The sequence below is a fragment of the Loxodonta africana genome, chromosome 1 (genome assembly GCF_030014295.1).
Source record: "Loxodonta africana isolate mLoxAfr1 chromosome 1, mLoxAfr1.hap2, whole genome shotgun sequence".
NCBI lineage: Eukaryota > Metazoa > Chordata > Mammalia > Proboscidea > Elephantidae > Loxodonta > Loxodonta africana.
In genome coordinates this window covers 212,818,673-212,832,371 of record NC_087342.1, presented here as the reverse complement: position 1 = coordinate 212,832,371, position 13,699 = coordinate 212,818,673, and the positions used below count along the sequence as shown (strand labels likewise).

General features: G+C 44.3%; 1 protein-coding gene across 6 annotated transcripts in view; it reads right to left on the bottom strand.

Annotated features, from left to right (window-relative positions):
- Positions 1-13,699, bottom strand: part of STX11 (syntaxin 11) — a 93,471-nt gene that overhangs the window by 68,896 nt on the left and 10,876 nt on the right. Inside the window, exon 1 of one of the 6 annotated variants that reach the window (XM_064291798.1) lies at positions 4-157. The exons of 4 other annotated variants lie outside the window; for them this stretch is intronic. The gene's annotated coding sequence lies outside the window, so the exon portion shown is untranslated. Of the gene's footprint in view, positions 1-3; positions 158-13,699 lie in introns of those variants that run through there. One more of the 6 variants, XM_064291789.1, reaches the window with a different exon arrangement.

Below are 13,699 nucleotides of genomic sequence, written 5' to 3'. Positions count from 1 at the left end.
AACCCGAAGCTGCGCCGAGAGTGCGAGCCGACAAGTCCCCTCCTGCCGGGCGCCGTCCCACGCCGAAGCTGCGGTGGCAAGGAAACCTGTGGCGCGACTCCGACGCTCCGCTGCCAGCGCCCCGGCGGCTGCAGCGAGGCTGGGCTCCTCACCGCCGCCTGCGCCGCGCCGCTGCAGCAGCCACCACAGCTGGGGACCAGGCCCCGCCCCCGGACGACAGCGCCAGTCCCCGCCCCGCCGGAGCCGGTGCGCCGGCTGGGGAAGACCCGGGGCCGCGCGCCATCCTTTCCAGACGCTCCTCGCGGGGCCCGGGGCGCTCCAGGCCGGGGTGTGCGTGGGAGACCTTCGCGCTCCCGTTCCCCGTCCCATGCTGGCGGGGGCCGAGGCCGCCGGACTTTCCCCGGGAATCTCCGGGGCAGGCAACGTTTGCCGTCGGTGCGTTTTCCGCGGCGCCGGCGCGCGGGGGCTGTTTCCGACCGCGGGCGCATCTGCGAGGGGCGGAGACCCGCGGGGCGGCGGGGCGCACTCAGGTTGAGCGCAGGCTTTCCAGAACCGCAGCGCCGGCCTGCACCAACCCATCTCAGCGCCTCGACTCCCGCCGGGTTCGCTCATTCATGCAACTAGATACCAATTTTGCTGAAGACATACCTGTGGTCAGAGACTGCCAAGACACTGCTCTCAAGCAGCTGCCATCCAGTGGGTAGAGAAAAACAGGTTAAGTATACTATTTTGTGAGGTGGACATAAATATCTTGAAAAATACGGTAAAGCCTGAAACTAAGGAAGGGATTAAAAATAAAAAAACAAAACCCTACATTGATCAGGGGTGTGTCAAAGAAACACAAGAGCCAATTGAAAGTCCCCGATGGCCAAAGCTGGAACAATTTGAGCAAAAAATAAATAAATAAACTGGTATTGGATTATAGCCCAAAGTATAAAATAAATACCCATGAGTCCATACTGATATAAATAAGTGAATAAATAAGTAACTGGGGGAGAGGAGGCAAATTTCCCATGCTGTGCATAGATAGTGACTTCCAACGAGTACAGTTTGCAAGAGGAGTAGACAGGGAAGGATAACTTTGCAGTGGAAAAATCTAACACTACCTCAACCAGGTGATCCAGGTCAACATAGCAGTTATAAATGATGTAGATATATGGGTCCTTGATACGATCTGATGAAAATGGCACTTTCCCCTTTTTTCTTAATTTTTGTTGTGCTTTAAGTGACATAACCCGTTTTATCATGAGAAAAACATCAGACATATTCTAATAGTGGGGCATCCTACAGAATACCTAACTGGTACCACTCAAAACTATCAAGGTCGTCAAAAACAAGAAAAGCCTGAGAAACTGCCACAGCCTAAAGGAGCCCAAGGAAACAAGTCAACTAATTGTAACGTAGTATCCTGGATAGAAACAAAGGTCAGCGGTTCGAATCTGCCAGGCACTCCTTGGAAACTTTATGGGGCAGTTCTGCTCTGTCCTATAGGGTCACTATGAGTTCGAATCAACTCGACGGCAACGGTTTTGGTTTGGTTTTTCGTATCGTGGATGGGACTATGGAACAACAACAAAAAAGACATTAGGTAAAAACTAAGGAATTATAAACTGTGGACTTTACTTCATAATAATGTATCAACATTGATTAATTAATTTTAATAATTGTACCACACAAATGCAAGATGCTAATTAAAGAGGAAATTGGGTGCCGGGTATATGAGAACTCCCTGTCCTATCTTTGCAAATTTTTTTATAGATCTACAACAATTCTAAAAAATAAAGTTTATCTTAAAAAATAAAGCAAACTAAGAGGGATTAGGGTGCTAAGTAAAAATACAGGATTATTACAAAAGCCTCTAACTGACCCTACGCTTACTGCCTCACTGCTCCCTGTGGTCTTTAGATGCTCCCTGTGGTCATTCTTTCCGGGGCAGTTACTACGGCTCCTGCCTCTGGCTCCCGAAGCCCAAGTGTACAGAGAGGAAAAGGCGTGGATATTTGGGAAAAGGCCATTTAACACTGAGAGAAGGGCAGATGTAAAGACCCTGAGGCCAAGCATTCTTGGCTTCTTGGGGAAGTAGCAAGGCCAATGGCGGGGGGGGGGGGGCGGGGGGACAGAATGAGTTGGGAGGGGAAGTGATAGGTGGTGGGATGGAGGGTGGGGAATACAGCATGTAGAGCCATGGTGACCATGAAAAAGTATTTAGATTTTACTTTGAGATGGGAAGACAAGGGAATTTTTAGCAGAAGAGTGACATAATGTGGTTTTATTTTTAATTCACTGTTGTTTTGAGGTTTTTTTTTTTTGTTTTTTTTTTTTTGAGGTGGAAACCCTGGTGGCATAATGGTTAAGTGCTACAGCTGCTAACCAAAGGGTCGGCAGTTCGAATCCGCCAGGTGCTCCTTAGACAGTCTATGGGGCAGTTCTACTCTGTCCTATTGGGTCGCTGTGAGTCGGAATCGACTCGATGGCACTGGATTTGATTTGTTTTTTGATTGTTTTGAGGCTAAAATAGGGCACAAGGATAGAAGCAGGCCAACCAGTTAGGGAACCATGGCAGTGGAGCCAATAAGAAGTAGTCAGGTCCTGGCTATGTTCTAAAGGAAGGGCTAACAGGACACCCTGAGTAATTGGGGGTAGGACGTAATAGAGAAGGAGTCAAGGATGATTCAAGGTTTTTACTCTGAGCAACCAGAAGACAAGAGGCTCCTTTTGCTGAGATGGGGAATACAACCTGAGAAGCAAGTTGTGGAGGGAGGGGATAAGAAGAAAATCACTGGGGGTTAAGAATTCCATTTTGGATGGACCCTTTAAATTTGGAGTGACTATTAGACATCACCAGAGCCCTCGTGGTGCAGTGGTTAAGCATTCAGGCACTGTCATGGATTGAATCGTGTCCCCCCAAAATATCTGTCAACTTGGCTAGGTCATGATTCCTGGTACCGTATGTCTATCATTTTGTCATCTGACGTGATTTCCCTATGTGTTGTAAATCCTATCGCTATGATGCTAATGTGATGGATTAATGGCAATTATTTTTGGAAACCCTGGTAGCGTAGTGATTAAGTGCTACAGCTGTTAACCAAAGGGTCAGCAGTTCGAATCCGCCTTGGAAACTCTACGGGGCAGTTCTACTCTGTCCTATAGGGTCGCTATGAGTCGGAATTGACTCAACGCCAGTGGGTTTAATACATTGATGAGATCTACAAGATTAGATAGCATCTTAAGCCAATCTCTATAAAAGAGAGAATAGAACAGAGAGGCACAGGGACATGATACCACCAGGAAAGCAGCGCCAGGAGCACGGCACGTCCTCTGTACCTGAGACTCGTGCGTGGAGAAGCTCCTAGATCAGGGGAAATTGATGACAAGGACCTTCCTTCAGAGCCAACAGAGAGAGAAAGCCTTCCCCTGGAGCTGACACCCTGAATTTGGACTTCCAACCTACTAGACTGTGAGAGAATAAATGACTCAGCCCTAGATGAGTCAGACAGCCACTAACCAAAAGGTTGGCAGTTCAACTCCACCAGCTGCTCCTTGGAAACTGTATGTCCTATAGGGTCCCTATGAGTCAGAATTTACTTGACAGCAAGGGGGTTGGTTATTTTTTTTTTTTTATTAGACATGTCCACCACTCGTCTGTCAGTTTGTCGTACTGTGGTGGCTTTTGTGTTGCTGGAATGCTTGAAGCTGTGCCACCAATACTTCAAAAAGCAGCAGGGTCACTCCCATTGAACAGATCTCAGTGAAGATTCCAGATTAAGACAGACTAGGAAAAAGGATCTGGTGACCTACTTCGAAGAAAAACTCGGCCAGGGAAAACCTTATGAATAATAACAGTATACTGTCTGTTACAGTGCTGGAAGATGGGCCCCTCAGGTTGGAAGACACGTAAAATATGACTAGGGAAGAGCTGCCTCCTCAAAGAAGAGTCGAACTTAATGAGAAGGATGGAGTCAAGCTTTTGGGACCTTCACTTGCATAGGTGGCATGACTCAAAATGAGAAGAAACAGCTGCAAACATCCATTAATGATCAGAACATAGAATGCATGAAGTTTGAATCTAGGAAAATTGGGAGTCATGAGAAATGAAATGGGATGCATAAAGATCAATATCTTAGGCATTAGTGAGCTGATATGGACTGGTACAGGCCTTTTTGAATCAGGCAATCATAGGGTCTACTATGCTGGGAATGACAAATTGAAGAGGAAGGGCGTTGAATTCATCACCAAAAAGAATATTTCAAGCTCTATCCTGAAGTACAACACTGTCAGTGACAGAATAACATCCAAATGCCTACAAGGAAGACCAGTTAATATGGCTATTACTCAAATTTATGCACCAACAACTAAGGCCAAATATGAAGAAATTGAAGATTTTTACCAACTTCAGTACTCTGAAATTGATCAAACATATAATCAAGATACGTTGACAATTACTGGTGATTGGAATGCAAAAGATGGAAACAAAGAAGAAAAATATGGCCTTGGTGATAGAAATGACACGAGAGATTGTATGATAGAATTTTGCAAGACCGAAGACTTATTCACTGCAAATATCTTTTTTCAACAACACAAACTGTAACTATACATGTAGACCTAGCCAGATGGAATAGACAGGAATCAAATCGACAATATCTGTAGAAAGAGACCATGGAAAAGCTCAAAATCGCCAGCCAGGACAAGGCCAGGGGACGACTAAGGAAAAGACCATCAATTGCTCATATGCAAGTTCAAGGTGAAACTGAAGAAAAGTAAAAGAAGTCAATGAGTGCCAAAGTTCAACCTTGAGTATATCCCACCTGAATTTAGAGACCAATCTCAAGAATAGATTTGATGCATTGAACAATAATGACCAAAGACCAGACGAGTTGTGGAATGACATCAAGGACATCATACATGAAGAAAGCAAAAAGTCATTAAAAATAAAGGGAAGAAAGAAAAGGCCAAAATGGAAGTCAGAAGAGACTCTGAAATTTCCTACTGAACATAGATTAGATAAAGCAAATGGAAGAAAAGAGCACATAAAAGAGCTGAACAGAACATTTCAAAGAGCAGCTCGAGAAGACAAAGTAAAATATTATAATGAAATATGCAAAGACCTGGGGTTAGGAAACCAAAAGAGAACACGCTTGGCATTTCTCAAACTGAAAGAACTGAAGAAAAAATTCGAACCTCAAGTTGCAATTTTGAAGATTTCTTTGGACAAAATATTGAACGACATAGGAAGCATCAAAAGAAGACAGAAAGAATACACAGTCATTGTACCAAAAAGAATTCATTGATATTCAACCACTCAGGAGGCAGTATATGATCAAGAACTGATGGTATTGAAGGAAGCAGTCCAAGCTGCACTGAAGGCATTTTCAAAAAACAAGGCTCCAGGAATTGACATAATACCAACTGAGATGTTTCCACAAACGGATGCAATGCTGGAAGTGCTCACTTGTCTATTGCAAGAAATCTGGAAGACAGCTACCTGGCCAACTGTCTGAGGCTGGATTCTCTAGATAAGCAAAACCAGTAAAGTGTACAAATACATATATAGAGAAAGATTTATATCAAGGGAATGGCTCGTATGGCTGTAGAGGCTGGAATGTCCCAAGTCCGTGGATCAAGATAGAGACTGCTTCTGATGATTTACATAGCCGCAGGGGCTGGCAAACCCAAGATCAGCAGGTCAGAGAGTTGAGTTCTTGCTCACAGGCTGTGAAGATCAACAAATCCTAAGATTGCCAGGCAAGACCACAGGTAAGCTGCTAGCTCAAGTCCCAAGAACCAGAGGTCAGAGAAACAGAAGCCAGCTGCAGGATCCAGAATAAGCAAAAGCCTCCAACCCTTGCCAGAAGATCTGCTTATATTTGGATGGAGACCAGATGCCCAAGGAAATTCCCTTTCAACTGATTGGCTACTAACAGCAGATTCCTTCATGGGGGTGATCACATATCAAATCTCAACAGAGAGGTGGTCACAACATAATACAACTACCAAAACACCGAGAATCATGGCCCAGACAGGTTAACACAACCTTAACCATCAGAGTTCACCCCTTGTCAACTTGGCACCTGTACACATCTCTTCAAATCATACATAATATCTGAATAAAGACAACTATAAAATCATACTTGTGCCTAACATAATACAACGAACCCACATACAAAGCAGAGATACTCATAACGTTTACAGTCCTTGTTTCTGCAACTGGTCACATGGTCATAACTGATATTTATTACCTTCTTCCACCACCCTTCCGCATTCCGTTTGCCCTCAGCAAGTACCTCAGCTGGTCATGGTTCTTTGCCTGGTGGGGTGACCCAAACCATCCTTCCCGAAGGGTCCGGGCCATTAGTAGTCATGTCAGAATTGGGTTGCTGTAGTTTTCCATCGACTTTAATGACTGGGCATAGTAGGACTAAGAGATGCCCTAAGGGATCTCCTACATTCCAGACATACTCTTCTTTACCTCCATTATGTAATGTCAATCCAATTTCCCCTTGGTAATCAAAATCAGTCACACCAGCCAATATGGTAATTCCCTTCTTTGTCTGTTAATCCAGAGGCATAAGGAGCCCAAAGTGGCCAAGCAGCATTCTTAGTTTCCAGTTCAATGGGATTAGTAATGTGTTTTCAGGTGGGAGCATTCCTCCCTTTGGAACTAAGACCTCTAGACCTGCAGAGCATAAGGTCGGGGGAACAGGAAGCAAAAAATCTTGCAAGCGGGTCACTAGGGGTAATAGTGAGTGGTGCCACCCCCATTTCCACCCCTTGATTCCTGGACCCATGAATGCTGGCTATGGGGGAAACAGCACCATATATTGGACACTGGTTTAGAGCATATACAGCCTACTGGAGAACACTGCCCCAACCTTGCAAGGTATTGCCACCTAGATGGCATCATAATTGTGTCTTTAGAAGGCCATTCCATCATTTTATCAAGCCAGCTGCTTCAGGATGGTGGGGAACATGGTAAGACCAGTGAATTTCATGAGCATGGGCCCACTGCCACACTTCATTTGCTGTAAGTGAGTCTTTTGATCCAAAGCAATGCTCTGTGGGATACCATGACGGTGGATAAGGCATTCTCTAAGTCCACTGATGGTAGTTTTGGCAGAAGCACTGAGTACAGGGAAGGCAAATCCATGTCCAGAGTAAGTGTCTATTCCAGTAAGAACAAAACACTGTCTTTTTCATGATGGAAGTGGTCCAACGTAATCAACCTGCCACCAGGTTACTGGCTGATCACCTTGGTGCCATATGGTGCCATACTGGGGACTCAGTGTTGGTTTCTGCTGCTGACAGACTGGGCACTCAGCAGTGGCTGTAGCCAAGTTGGCCCTGGTGAGTGGAAGTCCATGTTGCTGGGCCTTTGCAAAACCTCCATCCCTGCCACCACGGCCACTTTGTTCATGAGCCCATTGAACAGTGAGGACAGTAGCTTGGGAAAGAGGATGACTGGTTTCCAAGAACACATCATCCTAACCACTTGATTGTTAAAATCCTCCTCTGCTGAGGTCACCCTTTGGTGAGCATTTACATGAAACACAAATATCTTCACTTCTTTAACCCATTCAGAGAGGTCTATCCACATACCTCTTTCACATAAATCCTTATGTCCAATTTTCCAATCATGTTCCTTCCAAGTCCCTGACCATCTAGCCAAACCATTGGCCACAGCCCATGAATCAGTATACAATTGCACATCTGGCCATTTCTCCTTCTAAGCAAAGTGAACAACCAGGTGCATTCCTCGAAGTTCTGCCCATTGGGAGGATTTCTCTTCACCGCTGTCCTTCAGGGAGGTCCCAAAGTGGAGCTGTAGTGCTGCTGCTGTTCACTTTCGAGTGGTGCCTGCATATCGCACAGAACCGTCTGTAAACCAGGCGCAACTTTTCTCTTCTTCAGTCAACTGATCATAACGAACTCCCCAAGAGGCTATAGGTGCAGACTGGGAGATGGAAGATAATGTGAAGGAGTGGAGGCCATGGGCATTTGGGCCACTTCCTTATGCAACTTCCATGTGCCTTCAGGTCCTGCTTGGGCTCGATCTCATATATACCACTTCCATTTAATGATGGAGTGCTGCTGTGCACCTTCAACTTTATGACTCTGTGGGCCAGGCAACACCCAGTTCATGATGGGAAGCTCAGGCCACATGGTGACTTGGTGTTCCATGGTTAAGCGTTCAGTCTCTACTAAGGCCCAGTAACAAGCCAAAAGCTGTTTCTCAAAAGGAGAGTAGTTATCTGCAGAGGATGGCAGGGCTTTGCCCCCAAATCATAAAAGTCTTCACTGTGATTCACCCTTTAGCATCCAAATGTTTTGCCAATAAGTCCAGTGTCATTGACACATCTTCTTACTAGGTCCAATCAGCATGATGTCATTAATGTAATGGGCCAGTGTGACACCTTGTGGAAGGGAAAGGCAATCAAGGTCCCTGCAGACTAAATTATGACATAGGGCTGGAGAGATGATGTAGCCCTGAAGTAAGCAACTGAAGGCATACCCTGGCCTTACCAGCTGAAGGCAAACTACTTCTGATGGCCCTTCGAAACAGGTAGGGAGAAAAAGCCATTAGTCAGATCAACTGCTGCACACCAGGTACCAGGAAATGTATTAATTTGCTCAAGCAATGCAACTACATCTGGAATAGCAGTTGCAATTGGAGTCACCACCTGGTTAAGTTTTCGATAATCCGCTGTCATTCTCCAAGATCCATCTGCTTTTTGAACAGGCCAAACAGGTGAGTTGAATGGGGATGTGGTGGGAATCACCACCTCTGCATCCTTCAAGTCCTTGGTGGTGGCAGTAATCTCTGCAATTCCTTCAGGGATGTGGTATTGCTTTTGGTTTACTATTTTACTAGACAGGGGCAATTCTAATGGCTTCCACTTGGCTTTTCCTACCAAAATAGCCCTTACTCCATTTGTCAGGGATCCAATGTGGGGTTCTGCCAGTTGCTGAGTATATCTGTTCCAATCATGCATTCTGAAACTGGAGTCACTATAGGATGGGTTCAGGGACCCACTGGACCTACTGTGAGATGGACATTAGCCAAGACTCCATTAATAACCTGACTTCCATATGCCCTCACTCTGACTGGTGGGCCACAGTGACATTTTGGGTCTCCTGGAGTTAGTGTTAGTTCAGAGCCAGTTCCAGTAATCCCCCAAAAGTCTAATTATTTCTTTTTTTCCCAATGAACAGTCACTCTCATAAAAGGCCATAGATCCCTTTGGGGAAGGCTGGGATAAAGATTAAGAGTATAATTTTTTGGCAGCGTTTTGAAGTCCTTCCTCAAGGGAACCAGATCTCCCCTTCAATCAAGCAGTTGTGGGTCTGTAAACTCACTCAAGTCTGGGAACTGATTGAGGGACCATGACTCTCTATTCTGGCAATTTCAGTTAGACTGCTGTTCACTTGATCTAGAATTCATCCACTTGTACAGATCAAGTAAATATTTAGTAGATTTCCTATCTATTTCACTGCTAGGAACGCCATGACTAAGTAGCCAATGTCATAAGTCCATACAAGTCAGACTATACTGATTACCACTTTAACTCTGCTGTCCATTGCAGTAACCATGCCTATCTTGTCTTTGTTGATTTGGTCCTATCAGCCCCATTGTAGTTAGGTGTCTTAATTCAGTTAGGGCAGTTCCCACTGTCAAATCTGACTTACATAAAATAGCAACGACAGCAGTCTTCGAGGATGCTGGAGCTCCCTTCACAACTTTCTTCCTCACTGTTGTGGTAAAATATGTGTCCTCTGAGTACTCCATGTGTGGGTCTGTGGGTCTAACCTGATCAATCCACTCTAGCATGCCAATATCCCTAAGGCTTTGGACGCCTTCTTCTACTGTATACCAAGGCAGGTCTGGCACATCAGCTTGATTTAGTGTAGGCCACTGCATAATCCATGCTTCCGCAACCCAACCAAATAAACTATTAGATCTTTTCCTAACTTCTTGAGCTGCAACATTGAATGAAGAATCTGTGCTTAGTGGGCCGATGTCAATAAACTCTGACTGATCCATCTTTATGTTTCTTGCACCATTATCCCATACCCTTAACAGCCATTCCCTCATGTTTTCCCCAGGTTTCTGTTTGTACATATTACAAAAGTCTAGCAGTTGTTTTGGAGTGTAATATACCTCCTCCTGGGTCTTCACCTTTTGGAGCTCACTGGAACTTAAGTCTAGTTATAGGTCTAGAAGCCAAAATTGGTAGCGGGGAAGTGTTTTGAGAACATTCAGCATTGTCTTGTAAAGCATCTGCCTCGAGCGATGCCCCAGGCAATGTCTCAGACAAAGGCACTTTAGATGCAGCTGGGTTAATCTCATTAGATGGGAGTGGAGGGGTTAATGGTTTCACTTGGCAGGGTGGTTTAGCAAACAAACATGGAATAATCTCTTCAAATGGGAGTGAGAGGGCTGGTTCTGTTGGCAAGAATGATTCAATGGAATTTAGAGGCTCATTGTGTCCAGCTTCCTGATTATCTCCCTATATGTCCCCACCCCAAGTTTTAGGATCCCATTTCTTCCCAATCAAGGCCCTCATTCTAACTTCAGGCACCTCTTGAAGTTGGCAGTTGAGTTGGCATTGTAATTCAGCCACTCCTACAATAAGACTCTGGGTTTGGTTTTTGGCAATATTGGCTCTGTTACTACAAGAAATAAGGCTTTCTTTCAAGGCATGACTAGCAATTTTGAGGTCATTTAGGGACACTTGAGCTTTGACTCTGAAGCCCTGAGCCCATCTCATTCTTTCACCAGTTTGTCTAGCAAAAGTATGACCAACCAACCAGCTTCCTTGCTTGCTGAAAGTAAAGAGGACTTGAAGCACTTACTAATGAAGGTCAGAGACTACAGCCTTCAGTATATTATGCCTCAACATAGAGAAAACAAAAATCCTCGCACCTGGACCAATAAGCACTATCACGATAAACTTAGAAAATATTGAAGTTGTTCAGAATTTCATTGTACTTGGATCCACAGTCAATGCTCATGGAAGCAGCAGTCAGGAAATCAAACAATGCATTGCACTGGGCAAATCTGCTGCAAAAGACCTCTTTAAAATGTTAAAAAGCAAAGATGTCACTTTGAGGACTAAAGTGCACCTGACCCAAGCCATGATATTTTCAATAGCTTCGAATGCATGCAAAAACTGGACAATGAGTAAGGAAGACCAAAGAAGAATTAATGCCTTTGAATTACAGTGTTGGCAAAGAATATTGAATATACCATGGGCTGCCAGAAGAACAAACGAGTGTATCTTGGAAAAAATACACCCAGAGTGCTCCTTGGAAGTGAAGATAGAGAGACTTCATCTCACATACTTTGAACATGTTATCAGGAGGGACAAGTCCCTGCAGGAGGACATTATTCTTTGTAACGTAGAGGGTATGCAAAAAAGAGGAAGACCCTCAAAGAGATGGATTGACACAGTGGCTGCAACAGTGGGCTCAAACATAGCAAAGATCATGGGGACAGGGCAGGACTGGGCAGTGTTTCCTTCTATTGTACATAGGGTTACTATGAGTTGGAAACAACCTCACCCCACGGCACCTGACAACAAACAACCACATTAGATATCTATAAGAGCTGTTGAGTGGGGAGTTGAGTATATTCATCCAGAATTTACAGACATGGTCTAGGATGATGATACAAATTTGGAAGTCTACAGCATATAGATGGTACGTGGATTGAATTTAGATGTCTGAGGTCTGAGTCCTGGAGTACTCCAAAGTTCAGAGGTCAGGAAGAGGAAGAATCAAGAAAGGAGAATGAGGAGGTTAGATCAGTGAGTTAGGAGACATACTAAGAGAGAATGGTGTTCCAGCAGCCAAATGAAGATGTTTCATGAAAGAATGATCAACTTTATGAAACGCTGCCTAAACAGACCTGTTGCCATTGAATCAATTCTCACTCACGCAACCTCCTGTGTGTCAGGGTAGAAATGCATTCCATAGGGTTTTGAATAGCTGATGTTTTGTAAGTAGATTGCTTGGCCTATTTTCCGAGGCACCTCTGGGTGAACTTGAACCATCAACCTTTTGGTTAACAATAGTTGACAGCTAGCACATTAACAATTTACATCACCCAAGGATCCCAAATGCTACTTAAGTGGGTAAAATTAGGACTGAAAATTGACCACTGAGCTTGGCTACATGAAGGTCAACGCTGACCTTGATAAGACTTTTAGTGGTGTGTGGTGACCAAAGCCTGACTGGAGTGGGCCCAGGGGGAATGAAAAGAGAGTAAATGGATACAGACCAACAGGGCAGTAGCTAAAAGAGAATGTATGGTCAAGGGCAGATTTTGTTTGTTTTTTTAATTAGAAGAGATACATGTTTGTATGCTCAGAAGGGAAGAAAAGGTGATGATGCAGCAGAGAAAAAGGATGCTTGATGGAAAAGTGTTCTTCAGTAGATGAGAGAGGATGGGATTCAATGCACATGTGAAAATGGAGTTAAATAGAAGGCACAGTTCATCCCTGGTAACAGGAGAGAGGGCAGAACGTATGGACACAAACACTGGTAAACTTGGAGACAGGAACATGTGTTATCAATGAAATATGAAGCAAGGTCATCAACTGAGAATGAGGAGAGGGTAGGAGGTGTTGGAGACTTGAGGAGAGAGGAGAAAGCATAAAATAGTCATCTAGGACAGTGACAGATTAAATGGATTTTGAAAATACAATTGTATTTTTGGGTAGTTCTAAGGGCCCGCTTGTGGTCAGTGATCACGAATATGAAGAGAGGTAGTCAGTGTGGTTGTGTGTTCTCACCAGCCTTATTTATCTACTTGGGTGTAAATAAAACTAGACAGAGGCCTAAATTTAAGCAGAATTTGGAGTTGCCAGGTGAATATGATGGAGGAGAGAAGGACAAGGTGGGATGAGGGTGTAGACAAAAGAATGATTATAATGAAGAACCATGGCATCTACATTGGGTAAGGAGAGAAGAGAGGCCATGAATGAGGGTGTTGAGGAAAAATGATAAGGCGTTATGTCAATGGATTGAAAGTCCCAGAAGGTCAAGAAAATGTTACCGTTGCGGAACTAGAGGTTCAGTTGGAAAAATACAAGATGGTTGGTAGGGGGTGGGATGTTTTGAAACCTGAATTATTTAGGGATGAAGACACTGATAATGAAAAGGTCTGAAGTGTGACCAACCTGAGTTCTCCTCTGCGATTGATCTACCCAGCCCAACTGTACCCCCAGGTTGGACTTCTTTGTTTTATAGATTTTTCTGGGGAGGTAGGCTATCACCTCCTCCAATCTGGGCTTTTTTGAAAGATGAGGACTTAAAAGTAAAGCCCAGAAAAAACAGAGTGTGCACTTGGAGAGGGGTTTGGTGGTACAGGAAGTCTTGTCAGCTGTTGCCATCATCTTGTATAGTATTGCCATCCCTGTTACGCAGGGTTCATAAATCCATTGAATCTCAGGGTTGGAAGCTCAGTCATCCCTCTAAGGTGTAACTCCTTCACAGCCTTCAGCCAAATAAATAATCATTCTGTGATCAACTGACTTTTGTCTTCTCCGTGCTGGTTTGCAAACCCCTTGAGGACTAAGAATGTATTTGATCTATCTTTGATTACTCTCTATTTGATACCTTGCTGGACACAGGGTATTGTATGAGTAAATGAATACACTTATTACCATAACCTGCTGAAAAGGGAAATGAGGTTAAATGAGCC